The 23,505-nt window shown below is 38.8% G+C and overlaps 1 long non-coding RNA gene across 1 annotated transcript; it reads left to right on the forward strand.

The window, feature by feature from the left end:
• Positions 1-4,088: 4,088 nt before the first annotated feature.
• Positions 4,089-20,792, forward strand: LOC140782780 (uncharacterized). Its single transcript, XR_012107951.1, has 3 exons — positions 4,089-4,099; positions 14,600-14,787; positions 20,638-20,792. It is a non-coding gene; the product is annotated as an uncharacterized lncRNA (long non-coding RNA).
• Positions 20,793-23,505: the final 2,713 nt, after the last annotated feature.

The raw sequence follows: 23,505 nt of genomic DNA on the forward strand, positions 1-23,505 counted from the left end.
GTAAAACAAGAATAGAAGACACCCCTAAAGTGTTTCGATGCTCGAGACGACATGGGTGAAGCCCGAATCATATCAAGCGGGCTGGGGGTGCCATGCACCCATAGCCGACGGCCCGGCCAAATGAAATACTAGTTATTTTAATAATAATATATATTCTTTAATAATACTAGATATTAGTTATTTTAATAATAATATATATTCTTTAATAATACTAGATATTAATTATTTTAATAATAATATATATTCTTCAATATGATTATTATTAATTATAATTAGTATACTTAATAATTAATTAAGTTATAAACTATTACTCACATGAGTATGCATGTGATAGACTAGCAGGGATATGTATGTGTTAGATATATGATTAAAGACTGCATTGCAATATTTTTCTCTTGACTTTCTTACCACCTAAATTCTTGATATGCATGACTTGTTATAGTACTGGATATATACACATTATCTATCATATAGGAAGAAATGCATAAATCTTATTGATAGGAAAGTTAATAGAAAACACATGTGGGTACCCAAGTAGGCGCCATGGTTAAGGGTACCTGAATTGAAGATTATGGTCGTTTAATATGCGATATCTCGTGGCCCACATTCGAGGTCAGTTACCCTCATGTGATTTCTATTAATTGTTGGGATACTCAATCTAGATAGATTTTGATATACCCTTAGTGTATGGCAGGATATGATTATGACTGAGATACCATTAGCATATTGCAGGGTATGTGTTGAGCCTATGGGCATGATGTTGAGATGGGGTACCAAGTGTTTACTATGCACAATGGTCTAGTATGATGATGACATTCAGAGATGACATTATTGAGAAATGCATATGATTTCATTATCATCTGATATACCTGATTATCGAGTGGTCAATATATATCATATGCGGTTGCATTTTATATCATAGCACAGTCATAGTCGGCATGCATTATGTGTCATATTGAGAGAATTATTATAATAGTATGATATGGAGATTTATTTATACATTGTCGAGAATTATATATAGTTGATCAGTTATAACATGATATCTGCATTTCATTTCTATATTATTGAGGATACAATCATATGTGATCATATTATCTACTACATGATTTACACTCTAATTAGAATCACTGATTCGTGGTAAAGGTCTATTCACTGAGCCTTTTGCTAATATCTCTTTTTATTTCTTTTCTAATCCCTAAGATATTATGATACCTGATAGTGACTTCAGATATCGTGAGAAGATATTTTAGAATGATGAGGTGACCTATAAGTGCGAGATGATATAGATAATATTTTATATAGAAATTGAGTTGTATCGTTGTTTATTATATTTGTACTTTATTATATTAGACGATGATTTATATAATATATGTCAGATTATAGTGTACTCATGTATCAGTCATTATAGTTGTATCTTGATGGTTTGTCATGGCCTGTGTGAGCCTTACCAGATTATATAGTAGTATAGTTTATATTATTGTGGACTTGGATATTCATACGTTACTAGGTTTTATTTGATGATGTTATGGGCATAGGAGTGTATCTGTGCATGACGGGTTTTGCCCAACCTATCATGTTCTCCGTGCGTGCCATGTAGACGTGTGGGTGTGCACATGCCCGTGTCGGCCGGGGGCGTTACATTATTCCTCATTACCATGAGGAAAATTTTATGGTTGAATACCTTAGAAAACATGGTCCAAGTGATAACCCCCGACTCGGTTGTCAACCGGATAAGCCTCTGTGTGGCCTACCACCATAGCTTACCATCACCGCGAAGAAGGAAGGTAGCAAAGCAGACACACTGTCGATGAGAACACTCAAGGGTATCAATAATCTTTTTGACCTCCACTAACCATCTATTAGCCTCCAATGGCTCAATGGTGCCACTGAAAACAGGGGGGTTCAACTGCATGAAGCGGTTCAAGGATGTCCCTCCTCCGCTACTCTCAGGGTAGTTGGGAGCTTGATAACTTCGTGAGGAGGGTGCGCAGACACATAGAACCTCCTTGATCAATCTCTCCTACTACTGGACCAGGCGTGCAAATGTCTCTATGTGGACCGCCGTCACCTCTGCATTAGGGTTCCTGACTGGGGCTGACGGACCCTTAGAGATGGCGGTACAACAACGGTGGGGTGGCATCCTGGATTGACAAATTGACAACTCATATTAAGACCTAGAAGGTAAACATATAGGTATTGACAAGTCTACTTTGTTATTGTTATTATTTATCATTATGTATATATATTCATATTTTTTTCCAATGGTACTGTATCTTAGATGGATTTGTCGACAATGGTTTTTTTTTTTAAAGCTAGCTCTGATACCATGTTATAACACTCCAATACAGCCACGTGGCTCTCACAAGACTAACCCCTCACATGAGGGTCATATAGGGATTTAGAAGCTCGACAACACACCATCAAAATAAGGAATCCAAATAAATTAATCGAAAATAGAGAAAGGCCTATAGGCCATAGCAAATCCATCAATAATACAATAGAAAGGGGTAGACATCCCCGACAAAGGGTACATGATAAAAGTAGCTAAAAAACTGGGACATAGATTATAACACTCACTTCCAAAAATTACGTGTTCCTCACATGGAGAGTTCCACGTGATTCTCACGTGACCTGTCAGTAAAATAATATCACAAAGTATCTAGATAAGTCTAGAAATACCATAATAATCTGAACAAATAATCTAAAGTTACAATTATCATAGGTCTTAACAAGCCTTTAGGAATACAAGTCCATACATAAATTTTAAGCATAAAAACCCTCGCAGGGGCTAAGTCCAACTAGAAATTATAGAATAAACAATACTAATAAGAAAAAAAAATCTACTGCTCCTCGATATCCGCTTCCTCCATAATTAGCTATGAAATATTTCCACCAAAATGACGGTGAGCACAGGGCCCAGCAAGTATAATCCAATGGTAATATATGAATATTGTATTGCATGATAAATAGAAATGCAAATCCATAATTATGAACATATCAAGGAAATGTGTACATTACAATTTTTAATAACGTTCATCATTGCTCCATATATATAAAAATCCACACAGAAACTGTGTCGCTAATGTCATATCTCATAAAGCAACATAGTATCGAGGGGGGACTAGTCATCTAGTGGTATTGTCGCTCATACATGCGTGACGACGTTGCATATGACCGATTGTCTGTGGCCATTAGACTAAGGACCCCAGTCGTAGGCCCATCAACACCGCTCTAGTAAATCATTGCATAGAGCATAATCATTACTTGTAGTTGAATCATCGCATACAGCGGGGCGGGTAAGAGCACACAACTCGATAGACGCTTTGACCATGCATCCTTGGGTACTGCTAGAACTATAACTCTACCTCTCAATTATCTTTACTAATATCATACTAGACTAGTCTCCAACTAGGATAGTGTAATCACTTGAATGCTCCACCAGCTAACGACCTTAGGTGTAGACCGCTAATATAACACTATATAATACACTCTACTCTTAACCCTGGGTTGAGTGGGTGAGAGGGGCACTGCCTAGTTGGGACTCGACTAACAATGATACATGCATGTGGTGTCATGAGCCCAGTCCACTACTGGCTACGGGCGTGGGCTGCAGCCCACCCCGTAGCCAACACAAGCTGGTGGGGAGTTTGATCAGCCCCCACCCAGCTGAGATTCTCTAAGAATAGAGAGAGAGAGAGATGCTGCTGCCGGTGATCCTCGTCATCGGCAGCCAAGCTCCATCGGCTCCCCAAAGTCGACGAGGTCGACTTGGGTTGTAGCCCGGTATGAATTTATTAGTCTTTTCAATTATCTTTAACACTTACAAATGTGGATGACTCTAATTTTACCATAAATAACCATTTTTAATTAATACAAAATAATATATTAATAGGAAAGGATAAATGGAAAACCAAGTCACCTACTCGGACCTAGAAAAACAAAGTTAATTTATACAACAAGGTAGTTAGTTCTATAAGTACATCATTCTTATGTTGATTGTATCTTATAAATTATTAGACTCAATACTGTGCAGGGAGGATCTCGAAATTCAGGAGAAGCCGTCTGATTAGGAGAGAGACAGATTCCAAAGATATTCCAGGTGAGTTAGATCCTATATTAGTCTATGAATAATGTTTACATATGTCATTTCTTACTTGCATTAATTACTACTTTTTGCACATGTATGATAGGCTGCATGCATTATTTATAATACATGTTACTTTGATGATCATGATATAATAAATAATAGAAGTCATGGCACCACATGCATGTATGATTGTTAGTCGAGTCCCAACTAGGCAGTGCTCCTCTCACCCACTCAACCCGAGATTAAGGGTAGAGTGTATTATATAGTGTTGTGTTATATTAGCGGTCTACACCTGAGGTCGTTAGTTTGTGGAGCATTCAGGTGATTACACAGCTCTAGTTGGAGGCTAGTCTAGTATGATGTTAGTAAAGATGATTGAGAGGTAGGGTTATAGTTCTAGCGGTACCCGAAGACGCAGGGTCAGGGCGTTTATCGAGCTATGAGCTCTTACATGCTGTATGCGATGATTCTGCTCTGTGCGATGATTCAGTTATATGTAATGATTCTACTCTGTGCGACGATTTACTAAAGCGCAATTATTGGGCCTACGACTAGGGTCCTTAGTCTGATGGCCATATACAATCGGTCATATGCAGCATCGCTAGGCATGTATAGGTGATAATACTGCTAGATGACCAGTCCCCCCCCAATACTATGTTGCTTTGTGAGATATGACATTAGTGACATGGTTTCTGTGTGGATTTTTATATATATGGAGCTTTAATGACGAAAGTTATTAAAAATTGTACTGTACACATTTCCTTGATATGTTCATAATTGTGAATTTGCATGTCTATTTATCATGCAATACAATATTCATATATTACTATTGGATTATACTTGCTGGGCCCCATGCTCACCACCATTTTAGTGGAAATATTTCAGAGCTAATTATGGAGGACACGGATATCGAGGAGTAGAAAATTCATTTTCCTATTAGTATTGTTTATTCTATTATTCCTAGTTGGACTTAGCCCCTACGTGGGTTTTTATGCTTAAATTTTATGTATGGTCTTGTATTCCTAGAGGCTTGTTGAGGCCTGTGATAATTGTAACTTTGGATTATTTGTTTGGATTATTATAGTTTTTCTAGACTTATCCAGAAATTTTGTGAGATTTTTTCACTAACAGGTCACGTGAGAATCATGTGCTCCTATTAGTATTGTTTATTCTATTATACCTAGTTGGACTTAGCCCATGCGAGAGTTTTTATGGTTAAAATTTGTGTATGGACTTATATTTATAGAGGCTTGTTGAGGTCTGTGATAATTATAACTTTGGATTATTTGTTTGGATTATTATGGTATTTCTAGACTTATCTAGATATTTTGTGAGATTATTTCATTGACAAGTCACGTGAGAATCACGTGGAACTCTCCATGTGAGGAATACGTTATTTTTGGAAGTGGGTGTTACATAGATCCCTGAATATGAGTTCAGAATAAAACACGAAATTAAAATGCCTATCTCCCTACTAGCTAGCTGTTGCTAGGCCTCTCGCCAGGGTGTAAGACAATCTGCATCCAATGTCAACACAAAATGAGTCTAACGCTCAGCAAGTGGTACTATCCCTAATTATTCATCAGGAATAAAATCACACCCGACTCAAAACAAGATATAGGAAAGTGCACTATATAAGGCAATATGCATCATAACATGGAGTATATATGTCAATAATTGTCAAGCATTGTCCAACATGATTATAATTAATTATCCATTCTTTATGCATGATACGCCTCCTAACACAGGCCCGTAAGGGAGGGTAGACAACAGCAGTAAAAATCACCTGCCCATAACTCAGTGAATAGTATGATCGGTTGTCTGCCACTATAGACTGAGGACACTAATTGTATGCCCACCATCGAGGTTGGTACCGCACATTGATACGACTCTCTAAGCCTGCGACTCCATATCATCACACCATAGTGCAGAAATCTCCTAAGCCGTCACTCACGGACGCCTTTACCCTACGTCATTAGCTATCACTAGGTCTATGTCATCGTACCCTTACTTTATAGTTTAAACACTCTTAAGGGGTTGATTCTCATTGATCCATAATAAATCACCTATCGCACGGCGAAATGGCTGCTTGATTGTCCAGAATCTACAGATTGAGACCTCAGGCGTAGGCCCTACTATATATACTATAAAATATCTCTTGCCTCTAACCCTAGCTGGGGCGGTGTTACTGCCGAGATGTAGAATCATCGCCTTTTGGGTCGTGCACGTGTGCAAGTGTCATGACAAAGTAATTAAGTTTAGCATAACAGGATAGTAAACAAGGTTACCTAAGCATGCGGCGCAATAGATAAAATTAATAACAAATCATGTCAAGCAACATATTAAGTAGACATGGTTTGCTAAAATACAAAGATTAGCAGGTCATATATGCTTATGCTATCACATCAAATAATAAATTAAGAGTGGATAAACCACTTGCCTAGATTCGCTAAAATTTCCCTGACAAAGAGTAGTCCCCACCTAATCACGGCCAGCCTCGGGCTAAGCACTGGTCATGGTGTGCTTTGCGACAGTATCACTAAGTCAGCATCAAAATCTTAAAAAGATCTACTAGGGACTAAAAATGGGGACAAATAATATTAAATGCTATGAATTAAGTTAAATGGGAAAGAAAAACCTGGTTAAGTCCCTACCTTGCCACAAAATGTGTGAGGCGCAGCCCAAGAAAGAAAAGTGCTCAAGGCAGCATGTCCGGCTGGCTAGGCCTAGTTCACAACCCAGCGATTGGGCTGGCTAGGCCCAGGCCAGTGCTTGGGGTTGGACTATCCAGGCCCAACCTAGCCTGAGGTGGGCGTGCCCGAGCTAGCTGAGCCCAGCCTGAGGCAAGCACACTCTAGCTAGTGGGAGCCAATGATGGGTTCTTGTACGAAAAGATAGGTTACGGAACAATTCCTTTAATATCTGATATTAAACTGTGGGAACTTATTCGTCAGATATTCTCCTAGGGTCAGAAAATTATGAAACTAAATGGATTAGATTCGTAACTTCCAGATCTACAACTTTCGTGCTCATGCCATTCACAGATTCGAATTATAACTAACTAGGACGAAAATAAGGAATAACGTGGGTTTTGGTGGTGGTGACGGGTGGAGTGGATGTTAGGGTTATGGATGGGTATGTAGATGAAGGTGGATGGTGGATGTGATTAAGGGATATAGAGGAAGGAAACGAAGTGATCGAGATTCCAAAGAAGAGGGGTGCCTCGATAGTCGAGAGATATTAGAAGTTAGGAGAAACCTTGCCAACGGTAGAAGTGGAAGGATAAAATTTTTGGGATGACTGGTATGATAAATTATGTTTGCAAGATACTTGTGTTAGTATGTATAAAATTTTGATTGTATTGGTAATGGATGATTTAGTAAGGATATGTGTGTCTAACAATATTGTTAGAGGATTAACGTCTTGTTTAAATCTTTGAGTTGATTACCAAACAAGGTAATGGGTATAGGAAATATGACATGGATACAGTTATTGGATTGGGAGTGATGTCAGTAGTTGAGACGTAATGTATATCCTTCTGGATGGCATGATAGTAGGTTTAGTTTAGAAGTTGTTGATTGTGTGAATTTGATTAGATAGAAAGAATGATAATGAAAAGAATTTTATAGGGTGATGATAGTTGCTAAAGTTGATAGTCTCAGGATATATCTTGTATGACAGTGAAAATATATTCTGGTTATTAGTTTAGTTTTGAACATTGATTTAGAGGATAAGAATATTATAGCTTGAAGATTGTGTATGTTGGGTGATGAATTTTAATTACAAGTATACAGACTTATTTTATTATGATTATTAGGTGATATTAATGATGTTGAAGAAGGATGTTGATGATACTATACGATTAAATTGTGTAGTATATATAGTGGACTTTGTATAGAGGATGTGATAGAATATTAAATTTAGACTCTTGAAGAAATATGAGGTTTAAGTGATTTAATTAGGAATGAGATATGTTGGTATAGATGTTAAATTGAGATATTATGTGTTTTGACATGTTAGTTGTTTCGATAATACTAATTGGAGAGATAATTTGATAGAGTTATTCATAGAGCCTATAGACTTGATCATTTGTTATGACTGATAGATGGTTTGGAAGTTGAACTAATTGCTTCATAGGACGGATCATATTTAGTGTATCGATGGATGTTATTTATACAGCTAAAAGATAAACAGATAATGACGCATAGGAAAGTGATTATATTAGCATTTGTTTGACCGTTGGCTTACATGTTTAACTATTATTAGAGATTATTGAGCGAGCCTTTTATAATGATGATATTGATCTTAATAATTGTAAAGACTTACAGCTTTACATTTGAGTCTTAAGATAAAGATATTTGAGTGGAAGATAATGATTTCATGATTAGTTATATTATAGTTGTAAAAATTTGATCTTGTAATGAATTGCAAAGTTAAATAAAAAAAATAAAAAAATGGAAGATATAGTAGTAAGGTTGTAATTTATATTTCTAGATGTCTTCTCATCTATATGAATCAGTTATTGTTAGTTATTTTATTGGCGGATCATAATCGCATGACCAATTCGGGAGATTAATCTTAGTAGTTTTAGTTCATGTACAATATTTTTGTGGATTTGTCTAAGTCATGTTTATGTGATCTTAAATATCAAGTATAATGGATTAGTAAATAGTTGTGTGGCAATAGATCAATATTATGAATGGAATATTATATCTATCGAGATATTGAAGAGATTACTAGATTACTTAGTAGAACTCAGTACATAGTCTTCTGATCTGAATATCGATATCATTAAGTGATATTTTGGTGGATATACTAGTAGTGATAATAATTAAATAGATAATGATCAAACTAGAATTATATGAATCGAGGAACAAATAGTTTGGATACAGAAATATTTGATAAAAAGATAATTATAAAGTTTATCATGTATGTTTCTTCGGATAGTTTGAATTTAACCTTTCGGATATTGCACATTAAGATAATGTGGAGAATCAGAAGGGTGTATAAATTCGTTTGAGGTTGCATTAGGATTAACATTGATAGGGTGGATTTGATGAACTGTATATTATTTTGCAGAATATATTATGAATACAAGTTGATATTGTAGTCTTATATGAATAGGTGTGATCTCTTATATTGATTTATTTCGTAATTTCTATAATAGTTTAAGCATATGAGCAGTGCACTTTAAATAAGAGAGTTTGTATTATCACCTAAATTTTATGAGGATATCGGATGATGCTGAGTATGTTTAGATTAGTGCCATTATTTGTCTAGAAAGAGAAGCATGGATTAAGTATTTCGGATGTTCTTGAAATAACTTGTATTTATCGTTCTACCTGGTATTGGTGATAGTATTGAGGGATAATCCATTGAGCATGTTTGGGATCAAAGTATACATTCAGTAGATTGAAGATAATTTACTTAAATAGGTTGTATTGTATTATCATAGGTGGTTATGGCATTACGTTGTTATATGGTTGCAGTTAGTAGAATAAATGATAGTTTTGGGGAGGTTCAGGTACATTGAAGTAGAACATGACACTCTTCATATTGTAGAATCAGTGTACGTTCTTTCTTGCAGATCAGTAGTATTATCGATGTCTATGGATATACTATGATTGCTTAACTGACCTAGATTTAAGAATTTATTCTCATATGCAAGTTACTTGTTGTTGTGAAATGTTAGGAGATAATGAGTAAACTAGTAAACGAAGTATAAGTGATGGATCTAAAAAAAAAAGTGAGATTGCATAATTATCGATTTGATTAGAAGGTAGTGGAACTAGATATGTGGATATTTTTTTAATACCAGCGTGATACAAATTTCGGGGTCGAAATTTTCGTAAGGGAGGAAGGAAAATGTAATAACCCAAAACAAAAAAAAAATTCGTGTTCCATGGCACGAGCTCGTGCCATGCAACTTGTGGGCGCACGTTGAGGGCACCACGTGCGCCCACAATCGCCGGCCCGGCCAACCATGCTCGGTGGGCCCCGCTGCCGCTGCCGCAGCCGCCGCACTTCCCCCTCCTCCACCGCCTCTCTCCAACTCTGTCTAACTCTCTCTCTCACTCTCGCTGTCGCCGTCGTCGCCGCCTCACCCCTCACCACCTTCTCTCTCTAACTCTCTCTAACTCTCTCTTTCTCTCACCCTCCTCTCTCTCACTCTCTCTATACCTCTCTTTTTTCCCTCCTTGCCGACGACTTCTCGCCGTCGCCATCGTTGCACCCCTCACTACCTTCTCTCTCTAGCTCTCTCGTTCTCTCTCTTACCCTCCTCTCTCTCTCTCTCAACCGCCTCTCTCTCTCTCGAACTTGTCTTTCTCTCCTTCTCTTATCGATGCTGGCTTACTGCTGTCGTTGTCGTCGCCGTCGCCGTCGCCGCCGCTACCGCCGAGGTGAGCCCTCCTCTCTTCTCTTTTTCTCTTCTCTTCTTCTTCCTCTTTCTTCTTCCTTCTTCCTTTCTTCTTCTTCTCTTCTTCTTCTCTTCTTTGTTTTCTGCAATAGTGTCGGGCTCGGCCCAGCACTATAGCAAGCTGGACCAAGCCCAACCCTAGTGTAATAATCCTTATTTTTATTATTTATTTATTAATATATTTCTTTCTTAATTAATACAAATAGATTTAGACATTAATTATTGGATAATAATATATATTCATCAATATGATTATTGTTGATTATAATTAAGTAATGATTAATTAGGTTATAAACTATTACGTATAAATATAGGTAATACCAATATTTATTTATTTATTTACTTATATGTCTAGTAGTTTAATAGATAGATTTGTAAATTATAATTATTAGATTTATATTCTAATATTCTTATGATATATATTTTAAGTAATTCTATTAATTTATTATATATTATTATTGTACAACAAATAAAATACTAGGCTTATTTAGTTATTTATTTATTATTTTATCGAGTAAAGACTACATAGTCCCTAATTAATTAAGATAGAGTATGAATTATAAAATTAATTATAATTAGACCAACAATATACTTATAGTTATTTAGCATTTTTATTTTATTTTATAATTATATATTTCGAAATATTCTTATATAAAAGAAAATAAACCTCTTCTCCTTATACTATAATTAGCATTTTATGATAATAGTATAATTATAGTATTTGAATCGTATCGATAATATAGATCTAATTATATAATCAAAAATAAAAAGAAGTAATTCTAAACCTAATAAACCTTTATATTTTAATTGAATTAATTCTAATTAGATAAAACGGCTAACATCATACTACTTAAATATTTTCAGATCCCAAACCCCTTATTTGAGACCCCGTGGACCTTGCTAGCAATGAGTGTTACTCGATTAACTAACAAACGTGAGAGATGCGTGGTTTGTGTCTTATGATCAGACTGTGAGTAGTCTTATACCCTAGACGCCTTTCAAATTATGTTATATTATATATTATGTACATACATGTTTTGGCCTCCTGCATGATTATATGACTTTATCTAGAAATGATTACAGTCGAGCATATTTTATCATGCATTTAATTAGGTTGATCTAGGATATGAGCACATTGGTGATATATATAGAGATGATGAGAGATGATTATACTGCTATAATATTATGTCCAATCGATCTGTAGCATGAGTATGCATGTGTTGACTACATGGTTGGAGACTACATTGCATTATTTTTCTCTTGATTCCTGTTCCACTTAAATTCCTATTATGCATTGACTTGTTATTGTACTGGATATATGCATATGATTTGTCATTTAGAAAGAAAACATGAAATGTGATTGATAAGATAGTTGATAGAAAGCGTGAGAATACCTAAGTAGGCACGAGGGTTAGAGCGTGCTTGGAGATGATTGATTGCTCGACATAGTTGCGATCCTGTTGGCCTTACATCTGAGGTCGTTAGTCTGTATGCGTAGTAGACATTCGGACACATGCTGTTCGCCAGGGCATATGTGGCGAGTTATCCTCACGAGGTTTCTATCAACTATGTGGGTGCTCGGTCTAGATGGATATTAATACTCTAGCGGGTGGCAAAGTATGCTATGATACTCTTGCGGGCGGCAGAGTATGCTATGAGCCTTCGGACATGATGTGAGATCGGGTACCGGGTGGTGACTGTGCACAGTGGTCTAGTATGATGATATTATACCAAGATATCGGTGATGATCGTGATGTTGAGAAATGCATATGATTTCATTATCATATGATTACCTGATTATTGAGTGGTCAATATACATCATATATAGTTGCATTTGATCTCATAGTATCGTCATGGTTGGCATGCACCATGTGTCATATTTGAGAGAGAGTTATGATGATAGTATGACATGGAGATTTGTTTACTCATTATCGAGGATTATGTATTTTTATCAGTTATGACATATTATCTATTTTTCACTTATATTTCATTGAGAATGCATTCATATACTCATCCATGACATGATGCTCTTTCTGATTCATATTATCAAGTACTTGATTTACTCTTTGTTTGGCTTCATTGATTCGGGGTAAGGTCTATTCACTGAGCCTTTTGCTCATGACTCTCTTTATTTCTTTTCAAACCATTTCAAATATGTGGTACGCGATAGCGACTTGAGATATATTGAGAAGATATGTTAGAACGATGATAAGATGACCTATATATGCGAGACGGTATAGATGAGAGTGTAACCAGATATTGAGTTGTACTAGTATTTGATATTTGTACTCTTTTGTATTAGATTATGATTTGGATAATACAGGTCGAATTATAATGTACTCTTGTAGTAGTTGTTTTAGTTGTATCTTGATGGTTTGTTGTGGCCTTTGTGGGTCCTATCAGATTATGTAGTTGTCTAATGTATATTATTGTAGAGTGGAATATTTATATGTTAACAGGTTTATTTGGTTAATAGTATGATTTAGTTGGTGATGGATTATATGATCCTGGATATGTTAGTAGGTTTTATTTGATAATGTCATGATTATATGTGCACATGAGAGTATTTGTGTGCGACGAGCCCCTCCCGACCCCTCGCATGCGCCGCGCGTGGGGGCGCATGGGCATGTACGTGCCCGTGCTGGGCGGGGGTGTTATAATTTTCATTAAAATAAAATTTCTGTACGTCGCATTCAATCCCAGGAGGGTCGCGTTTTAACAACCTTGCGAACGCTTGCATCAGGTTCGCAAATACAGGGAATGCGAAAAGTGCATTCGAATACCTGCATCACCTTCACACATACAAAGAATGTCTTTTGTGCGTTCAAACGCGATCGGGCGCGTTCTAACGTGATCGACGGGAATCCTCTAGAATTAGGGTTACTTTTTGTTTTAAAACTTGTTGGCTAGCCTCTATAAATATGTGGATGGCATCCAAATTTATTATGCTGTTGGATTATTGATTTCTTGTCTCCTATCTTCTCTCTAGACTCGCTCCCTCCTCCTTCTTCACCATACTTCCACCTCTACCATTGGCAAGGTTTCTCCTAAGTTCTAATCTCGCTCGACCGTTGAGTCATCCCTCTTCTTTGGGATCTCGACCACTTCATTCCCTTTGTCTATATCCCTTAATCACATCCACCATCCACCTTTATCTCCTTACCCATCCATAACCCTAACATCCACTCCACCCGTCACCACCACCATCACCCATGTTATTTCGTATTTTCATCCTAGTTGTTGTTCGAATATGTGAAGGTGTAAAAACAAAAATCGTATATCTGGAAGTTGCGAATCTAATCCACTTGGTTTCGTAATTTTCTGACAACAAGAGAATATCTGATGAATATGTTCCCACGATTACGTGGACTATTTTCTGTAATAAATTGAGATCTTAAAGGAATTATTCCGTAAACTATCTTTTGGTACAAAACCAATCATTAGCACCCACTAGCTCGAGTGTGCTTGCCTCGGGATGTGCTCAGCTAGCTCGGGCGTACCCGCCTTAGGCTAGGTTGGGCCTGGATAGTCCGACCCCAAGCACTGGGCTGGGCTTGGCTTGCACAAGCGCTTAGTTGCGGGCTAGGTCTAGCCAGCCCGTCATGCTGCCTTGAGCACTTTTTCTTCTTGGGCTTCACCTCACACATTTTGTGGCAGGGTTGGGATTCAACCGGGTTTTATTTCCTATTTAACTTAATTCATAGCATTTAATACTATTTGTCCCCATTTTGGTCCCTAGTACATATTTTTAAGATTTTGGTGCTGACTTAGTGATCATGTTGCAAAGCACAACATGACCAGCGCTTAGCCCGGGGCTGACCATGATTAGGTGGGGACTACTCTTTGCTAGGGACCTTTTAGCGAATCTGGGCAATTGGTCTATCCACTCTTGATTTATTATTTGATGTGATAGCTTGAGCATTTAATATGTTGCTTGACATGATTTGTTATTAATTTTACCTATTGTGCCGCATGCTTAGGTAACCTTGTTTACTATCATGTTATGGTAAACTTAATTATTGTCATGATACTTGCACATGTGTACAACCCAAAAGGTATGTCTTGGTAGTTTTTGACGACATTTTGATGTATAGCAGGACTGAATTGGAGCATTGAAGGCATTTGGAGTATGTGCTGAATTTGTTGAAGCAAAATCAATTGAGGACAGCACCCGTTTTAGCGCTATCGGACATCACCAAAGAGTTCATTGTGGAATGTGATGCGTCGGGTGTTGGCATAGGAGCTGTACTAATGCAAGGAGGACATCTCATAGCCTTTCTTAGTAAGGCTTTGGCACAAAATCTCAGCAATTATCGACTTATGAGAGAGAGATGTTGGCAATTCTACATGCAGTGATCAAGTGAAGGCCTTATTTGATCGGTAGACGATTCATTATACAAACTGATCAAAGGAGCCATCCATACTTTATAGGATAGCGTATAAACACTTCGGCACAGCAGAGATGGGTCACAAAATTGTTAGGGTATGATTATGAAATTCAATACAAGAAGGGAACGAAAAATAGAGCGGTAGATGCACTATTGCGCCAATCCGATACCGCCAAGTTTGCAGCCTATTCTTCTCCTACCTTTCCCTTCCTTGATGAGCTGAGGTACGCATGTACATCTAACCCAGATATTTTGAGATTGTTGTAGGAGGTGATAGATGATTCGGAGCGCCATCTAGAATTGGATAATCGAGGCGGTTTGCTCCTGGACCATGGATGCATTCAGGTGCCTGCAAATGATGGATTGCGGTAGAAATTGTTGGAGCACTTTCACCAAAATCCAGAGGCTAGTCATGAGGGTGTCTTAAGGACTTATAAGAGGATATCTCAGAGTTGCACGTGGCTAGGATTGAGGCGGGATGTGAGGAGTTTTATTCATGTTTGCGAAGTCTGTCAAAGGGCTAAGGCAACCACATTAAAACCGGCCGGATTATTTCAACCTTTACTTATACCGGACCATGTTTGGGAAGACATTTCTATGGATTTCATAGAGGGTCTTCTGCTGGTACATGGTTATTCCAATATCATTGTGGTGGTTGACAGACTCAGTAAGTATGCATACTTTTCGGCATTATCACATTTGTTTTCAGCCAAGTTGATGGCTGAAATTTTTGTTAGAGATGTTGCTCAGTTACATGGCGTGTCTCGGATCGTGATCGTGTATTTATGAGTGACTTTTGGACGGAGTATTTTAGATTGCAAGGGACTTGATTGAACTTCAGTTCGGCCTACCATCTACAGATGGACGGCCAAACTGAGTTGGTTAATCGAGGCATTGAGCAGTACTTGAGGTGCTTTGTTGGAGAGATGCCGAGACGATGGTTGGAGTTCTTATCGTGGGCATAGTTGTCTTACAACACCGCCTACCATAGCAGCATTGACATGACTCCATTTGAGGTGGTTTATGGACTCACCGCTCCGATGTTATGTGCTTCATTGAGTCCAAAACCGTTGCCGATCGGATTAGGCTGGTTCGTAACAACTAGTATCAGAGTCAGGCGAACCTGAAACCTCTATTAATGGTGGAAACAAGGAAGATAACATCAATAAGGAGACCAATAGAAAGAACACCAACAAGGGAAGACTCAACCCACGATAACCCTAACCATAAGGCCGATTCTTTTGGTGCGACCACAGCAGGATTTGAGTCAACCAACGTCCATGGGTGTGAATATGGGATTGATGGATGAACTTCGGAGTATGTTCCAAACAGTGCTGCATAGAGTTGATGCAATACAAAAGGATCACAATGATCTAAAGGAATATGTCATGAACCGATCGGCATCATTATATCCTCGACGAAGTAGCACCAACTTACCACCCTTGCACCCGAGGGCACTTCCATAACATGACGAAGGACCCCCGAGGCTCTGGTAACAATTTGATAAGCTTTGATACTAATTTGATAGGCTCTGATACCAATTTGATAAGCTCTGATACCAAATTGATGGGTTCTCGTACCAAACCAAAGATTGGCTACGCAATGATTCCTTCAAGATCTAGATGTATTATAGGAATTAGTCTGCGCAACCAAGGGAAAATATTCATCTAATATTCTCCGTAGTCAGAAAATTATGAAATTAATTATCTTAGATCTGTACTTTCTGGTCTACAACTTTCATATTTACGCCCTTTGCAGATTCGAACTGCAATTGGGACGAAAATATGAAATAACATGTGTGATGGCAGTGGTGACGGGTGGAGTAGATGCTAGGATTATGGATGGGTATGGAGATGAAGGTGGATGGTGGATGTGATGAAAGGATATAGACGAAGGAAACGAAGTGGTCAAGATCCCAAGAAGAGGGGTGACTCGATAGATGAGGGAGATTAGAAGTTAGGAGAAACCTTGCCAATGGTAGAGGTGGAAGAATGGTGAAGAGAGAGGAGGGAGAGAGTCTAGAGAGAAGATAGGAGGCAAGAATTCAATAATCCAATAGCATAATGAAGTTGGTTGCTATCCACATATTTATAGAGGCTAGCCAATAAGTCCTAAAACAATAAGTAACCCTAATTCTAGAGGATTCCCACCGATCGTGTTCGAATACACAAAAGACGTTCTATTTTTGTGCGAACATGATGTAGGCGTTCTAATGCGCATTATGCATTCTCTGTATTTGTGAACCTAATACAGGCGTTCGCAAGGGCATTCGAACGTGACCCTACCTGCATTCGAACGCGATTTACATGAATTTTATTTTAATAAAAATAAACAACTATTGGACTAAGAAAAGATCCTAACTAGGTCTATCAACATCACCATCAAAGGAGACCTTGATGCCCACACTGACAGCTAGGAATCCCCAAGCGATCGTCAACCATCACCAATTGCCACCCGAGCTGCTAATTGAGGGCATTGAAGCTTTGAAAGATATCGAGGATCTGATACCTCGACGACCCGATCTTATGGTCGTGGCTGCCCATCAAGTTCTTTACCGATCTAATGGACAACCTCCTCAGCCCATAAGCAATGTGCCAAAACCTAAACAGATCAGCCCTTGCACGAGGCCTAGACTAGACTCGAGCGTGCATTGGGTTGTGGGTGAGTTAAATCTTAGCCTTGGACTAATTGGTCGACCACAAATCAACGCGCTACATTGTGTTACACTTGGCCGAGCCATGGCCTCCTCTACAAGTCTTGTGCTCTTGGACTCAGCTCGAATGTTGGTGGGAACGATTCGACAAATTTGGAAGGTTTAGAAACCACCATGGACACCTTGAGGACAAGATGATTGAAAGCATGGTGGATTGATACGAACCAGATTAGATCGGATCACATCAAAGGGAGATTAGGCTCAATGGATTGAGTCTAATTATCTTATTTGGCTATTTGGTTTAGTTGGAGTCTTAGTAGGTTAGGATTTTATTTAATTAGCTAAATCCAACTCTTTGCAATTTTGGAAAAATATTCATAAAATATTATACACATATCTAAACAATATCAAAGTAGTTGGATAAGGTCGTCAACCTCCAGATCTACAACTTTAATATTCATGAATTCTCCAGATTTACAATCTGTCTGTGACAAAATGAAAGCTTAATCCGAGAGTTAATCCAAGAAGATAAGGAAGACTGGTTTAGTTGGTTTGTTAGGGTTTTAACTTAGGTTCTTAATTTGTTAGGATTTGTTAGAGTTGTTTAATTTAGTTGATGAGTCCCTAGGGTGAACTTCTACATATATGTGGAGGAAACCCTAATTGGAGTATGTTGATGATGATATTGGAATTGGCTTTGGCCTTTATCTCCTCCTCTACTTGTCTCTAGCCTACCCTCCCCTCACCTTGGCTTGACAAAGCATCCCTTTGTCAAGCCAAGGATTATCAAGATGAGGGGGAAGATGAGGGGGCACGTGCCCCCCTCTTTATTTTTTTATTTTTCTTTCTCTAATTTTATAGATCGATTGTGCGAAGCAGTGAATCGTGGGTTCTAGCGAGCAAGACTGAGAGAAACAAAGTCATGGAGATCGATGGGTTATTTGGTAAGTTAGTCTTGCAACTACTATAAGTTTAGTGATTGGTTTTGATTCGAGTTTGGATCTATGGTTTATTCCTAATTGAGTCTTTTCACGTAAAAATCTTTCTTTGCTTTACTCGTTGATATTTATTCTGCATTTATTTTAAGCAAAGGGTTGATATCATGTTGTGATCTTGATTTCAATGGGGAATATTTGGGCATGAAGGAGAGTAGAAGAAGAGGAAGAAGAAGGCCTTTCCTATGGGTCTAGGAGGTGTTATGAATCAGCTTGATCAGATTTGTAGCGATTCTAGATAGATTTGAGGACATAACTTTTGAGGGATATTATGAAGGATATAGCAATTAGATCAATGCGAAATTTTGATACGAGGTAGCACTGGGAGAGACTTTCCAATGAATCTAGTTTCACATAAATCGGATGTGCAGATCGGAAGATATCTTCGAAAAGGTAGATAAAGGTTGGAGGGTCAGACCTGCGAGATTAGGTAAACATGGGATTTGGAATCCATGGGTGGAGGCACGAATTCCTAGGTATAGGATAGAGGTGATGATGGAGTGGAGGCCGAGTAGTTGATAGAGGTGGCTCGGCAATAGCTGATAGTGCTGGTGGCTTGCAGATGCGAATGCGATAGATGGTGTTCCAATCTGGTTCGAATCGCATCAGGGAGTAGGCCAATCGAGGAGATTATTGGTGGCATAGCCATGGTAGGACAAGAGAGGAGGAGAGGTGTAACGCCCCCGCCCGGCACGGGCACGTGCACGCCCACGCGCCCACACGGCACGCGCGGCGCACGCGACAGGTCAGCGGGGCCCGTCACAACCCAGATACTCTCTTGTGCACATATAATCATGGCATCAACAAATAAAAGCTGTTAACCTATCCATGATCACATAATCCATCACCAAATACATCATGCTATCAACCAAATAAACTTGTTAACATACGAATATCCAAGTTCATAATAATATACACTAGACCACTACATAATCTGGCAGGGCCCACACAGGCCACAACAAACCATCAAGATACAACTAAACATCTAATAACCCAAGGTTATAAAAAAATTAATTAATTAATTATTCCTGCACTGCATGGCACGACAGCTCGTGCCATGCAGTGGCAGCAGAGATGGGCACCACGCGCCCCAAGCGCTGGCCCGGCCAACCTGGCCGAGCCACCTGACGCAGTGGGCCCTCGCCGCCTCTCTCTCCCTTTTCTTCCTCTCTCTCTCTCTCTCTCTCTCTTTCTCTTTCGAGTTCTCTCTGACCTTTCTCTCTTTCTCTCTCTCAAACACACTCTCTCTCTACCCGCTATCGCCGCCACCTCCTCTACCTCCAATGAGCCTCCCTCTCTCTCTCTCTACCTCTCTCTCTCTATTTCTCTTTTTCTCCTTGTCGGTTTCCTCTCGGAACCGCCGGAGGATTGAGCCGTCGGCGAGAGGCCGGCCGCTGGCTGGCCACCAGCGGCCGCACCCCTCCCCCATGGCCCAACCCTCTTTTTTTCCTTTTTCTTTCTTCTTCTTCTTCTTATTCTTCTTCTTCTCTTTCTTCTTCCTCTCCTCCTCCTCCTTCTTCCCTTCTCTCTCTATTTGCATCCTGCAAGTGGTGCAGGGCTCGGCCCAGCGCCCTTGCAGCGCCAGGCACTGGGGCCTTGCTGTGCATGGTGCTAGGCTGAGCCCAGCACTATATGCATTTCTATATCTTTGTTTTTCTTTCTCTCTCTCTTCTCTTTCTATATATATATATATATATATGCACAATTAGTTTAGCTTAGTTAATTTAATGTGATTAAGTTATACAAATTAAATATAATTATATCATAGTTAGTATATAGTTCTAATTATACCATGTTTAGCAAAATGCCTGCAATACAAATTACTGTTTTAATCCTAAGAAATTTTTAGGGTTATGTACGTATATTCTTACGTAATTAATTGCAGTAACTTAATTTTTATTTTCCTAATTATCAAAGAGAATAATAGACAGATAAAATATATTGTAAATACACAAATAAATAATATAATTATGATTAATAAATAATAAAAACAAATATAGAAATGAAGAGTACATAATTATAATAAGAAACTATTCTTTTGTCTGGTTAATTTTAATTAATAGAAAGACTGACATATTTGTTATAAATAATTTCAGATCCCGACCCCCCTGTTCAAGATTCCGTGGACTTAGCTATCGAGGCGTGATCGTTATCGTAGTAGCGTGAACGAGTGGTGGTTTGGTATTTGCATTGGGGTGAGTAGTCTTATCCCATAGACGCCTTTCTCTAATTAGGTTATATTATATATTTGTGTATATGCATGTTTTGGCCGCCAGCATGATTATATGATTTTATCTAGAGATGATTATAGTCGAGCATATTTTATCATGCATTCGATTATGCTGATTTGGAATATGAGTACATTGGTGATATATATAGAGATGATAAGAGATGATTCTACTATTATGATTGTTTACCGAGTTGATCTGTAGCATGAGTATGCATGTAATAGATTAGCACGAGTATACATGTAATAGATTAGCATGAGTATGCATGTGTTGACGATACAGTTGGAGACTACATTGCATCATTTTCTCTTGATTCCTATTCCACCTAAATTCCTGTTATGCATTGACTTCTTATCGTACTGGATATATGCATATGATCTGTCATTTAGAAGGAAAGCGTGAAATGTGATTGATAGGATAGTTGATAGAAAGCGAGAGGATACCCGAGTGGGCGCGAGGGTTGGGGCATGCCTGGAGATGATTGATCGCTCGACATAGTCGCGATCCTGTTGGCCTTACGTCTGAGGTCGTTAGTCTGTGTGCGCAGCAGACATTCGGACACATGCCGTTCACCAGGGCATATGTGGCGAGTTATCCTCACGAGGTTTCTATCAACTATGTGGGTGCCCGGTCAGGATGGAAGTTGATACCCTAGCGGGTGGCGGGGTATGGTTATATTAGATATACTCTTGCGGGTGGCGGAGTATGCTCTGAGCCTTTGGACATGATGTTGAGACCGGGTACCGGGTATTGACTGTACACAGTGGTCTAGTATGATGATATTATACCGAGATGTCGGTGATGATCGTGATGTTGAGAAACGCATATGATTTCATTATTATTTGGCATACCTGATTATTGAGTGATCAATATACATCACATATGATTCCATTTGATATCATAACATTGTCATGGTCGGCATGCGTCATATATCATATTTGAGGGAGAGTTATGATGATCATACGACGTGGTGACCTCTTTATTCATGGTCGAGGATTATGTATTTTTATCAGTTATGACATGTTATCTACTTTTCATTTATGTAGTATTGAGGACACATTCATTTACTCATTCATGACATGATACTCTTTCTGATTCATATTATCCAGTACTTGATTTACTCTCTATTTGGTATCACTGATTCGGGGTAAGGTCTATTCACTGAGCCTTTAGCTCATGACTATCTTGTTTTCTCCTTTCCAAAAACCCAGGTGAACGAGAGGAGCATGATACTCCCTTAGAGGTCTTGCTGGTGAGTGAGGAGTAGAGTGTAGTTAGTGCTGTATGCCAGATGAGTTATCTTATCTGATGTAATAGTTGACATCCTCCAAAGTGTATCTAAATCCTTGTCTTATATTTTAGCAGGTGAATTTGTACTTGTATAATTATGTATATACCTCTGTTGTGTATATATAGTTGTGAAAAGCTTTTGATGATGTGTTGTCGCCTGTGTAGGGCCCATGTAATTTGTATGCTGTTGACAGTTAGACTTGAGTTATTCTTAATTTAGATATTGTGGATAAAATTTTGATGTTGCTATAGGTTTATTTGATTGTCTGTAACAAACCGATTGGTCAGGTGCTATGCACGTGCCTTGTGGGCTCGTGCTCTACACGTGTTTAGAGTGTTGCTGTCACATTTTAGAGTGGTATCAGGGCTTAGGTTTGTTAAGTATCCGGCATATCATCAAGAGCTTTTGTACATTGTCACCTTGAGTCTAGGAAAATACTGCGGTCTTAGGGTTACGCAAGAGATAAATTTTAGAATTTTATTTGATCACTAATCAGTTGATGAATTTGATCATTTCTATAGAAAGATGCCACCCCATCGCAGAGGTTCACAATCTAGGGCGACCTCCACAGCTGAGGCCCCTACTGAGACTCCAGAAGTTCCTCCATCCGTAGAGGAGCGTGATCCTATTTCGCACCTTCTGGACAGTCAAGAAAGACTTATTGAGGAAATCCTTCGAGGTAGAGGAGCTGGCATATCAGCAGAAAGTTCTGAGCCGCCTCCTACAACGGGCATCACCTTAAATAAGTTTATGCAGTTGAATCCCCCTATTTACAGTGGAGGTGTTGATCCACTGGAGGCCAGTGGATGGTTATCGGACATAGAGAAAATGTTGGATACTTTAGGATGTAATGATCAGCAGAAGGTAGCCTTTGTTGCCTTTATGCTCAGAGGTGAGGCAGAACAATGGTGGAAAGCTACAGAAAGACTGATAAAATCAAGGATAGAGGACGCTGTCATCACTTGGGAGTTATTTCTGGATGCCTTTGATCAAAAGCATTTTCTAGCTTGGAGGAAAGAAAAAATGGAAGAAGAATTTCTACATTTACGTCAGGGTCCTATGACGGTGGCAGAGTACGAGGTCAAATTTAATGCTTTAGCCCGTTTTGTACCCCATCAAGTTCCAAATGAAGCAGCCAGAACTCCACGCTGAATTATGCTATACGTCAGAGCTTGGAGGCAGCAGGCCTCATCCCTTATGCTGATATAGTAGAGAGGGCGATGGCACTTGAGGGGGTGATTCAGGAGAAGAGGGTTATGAAAGCTCGGCGATCTAGGGCACAGTCTGGGCGAGGCGGGAGTTCTAGAGTTCCTTTTACTAGCCAGAGCCTACCGCCTTCGCCGTCACAGCGTCGCCTTTATTACCATCCTTATCGGGGAAATTCTAGCGCTGGTTCATCTACTAACCGATCTGGATTCACGGGGATCGGAGGACTTAGCCAAGCA

This window comes from Typha latifolia, chromosome 2 (genome assembly GCF_019914945.1).
Source record: "Typha latifolia isolate L0001 chromosome 2, TyphaL0001v2, whole genome shotgun sequence".
NCBI classification, from domain to species: domain Eukaryota; kingdom Viridiplantae; phylum Streptophyta; class Magnoliopsida; order Poales; family Typhaceae; genus Typha; species Typha latifolia.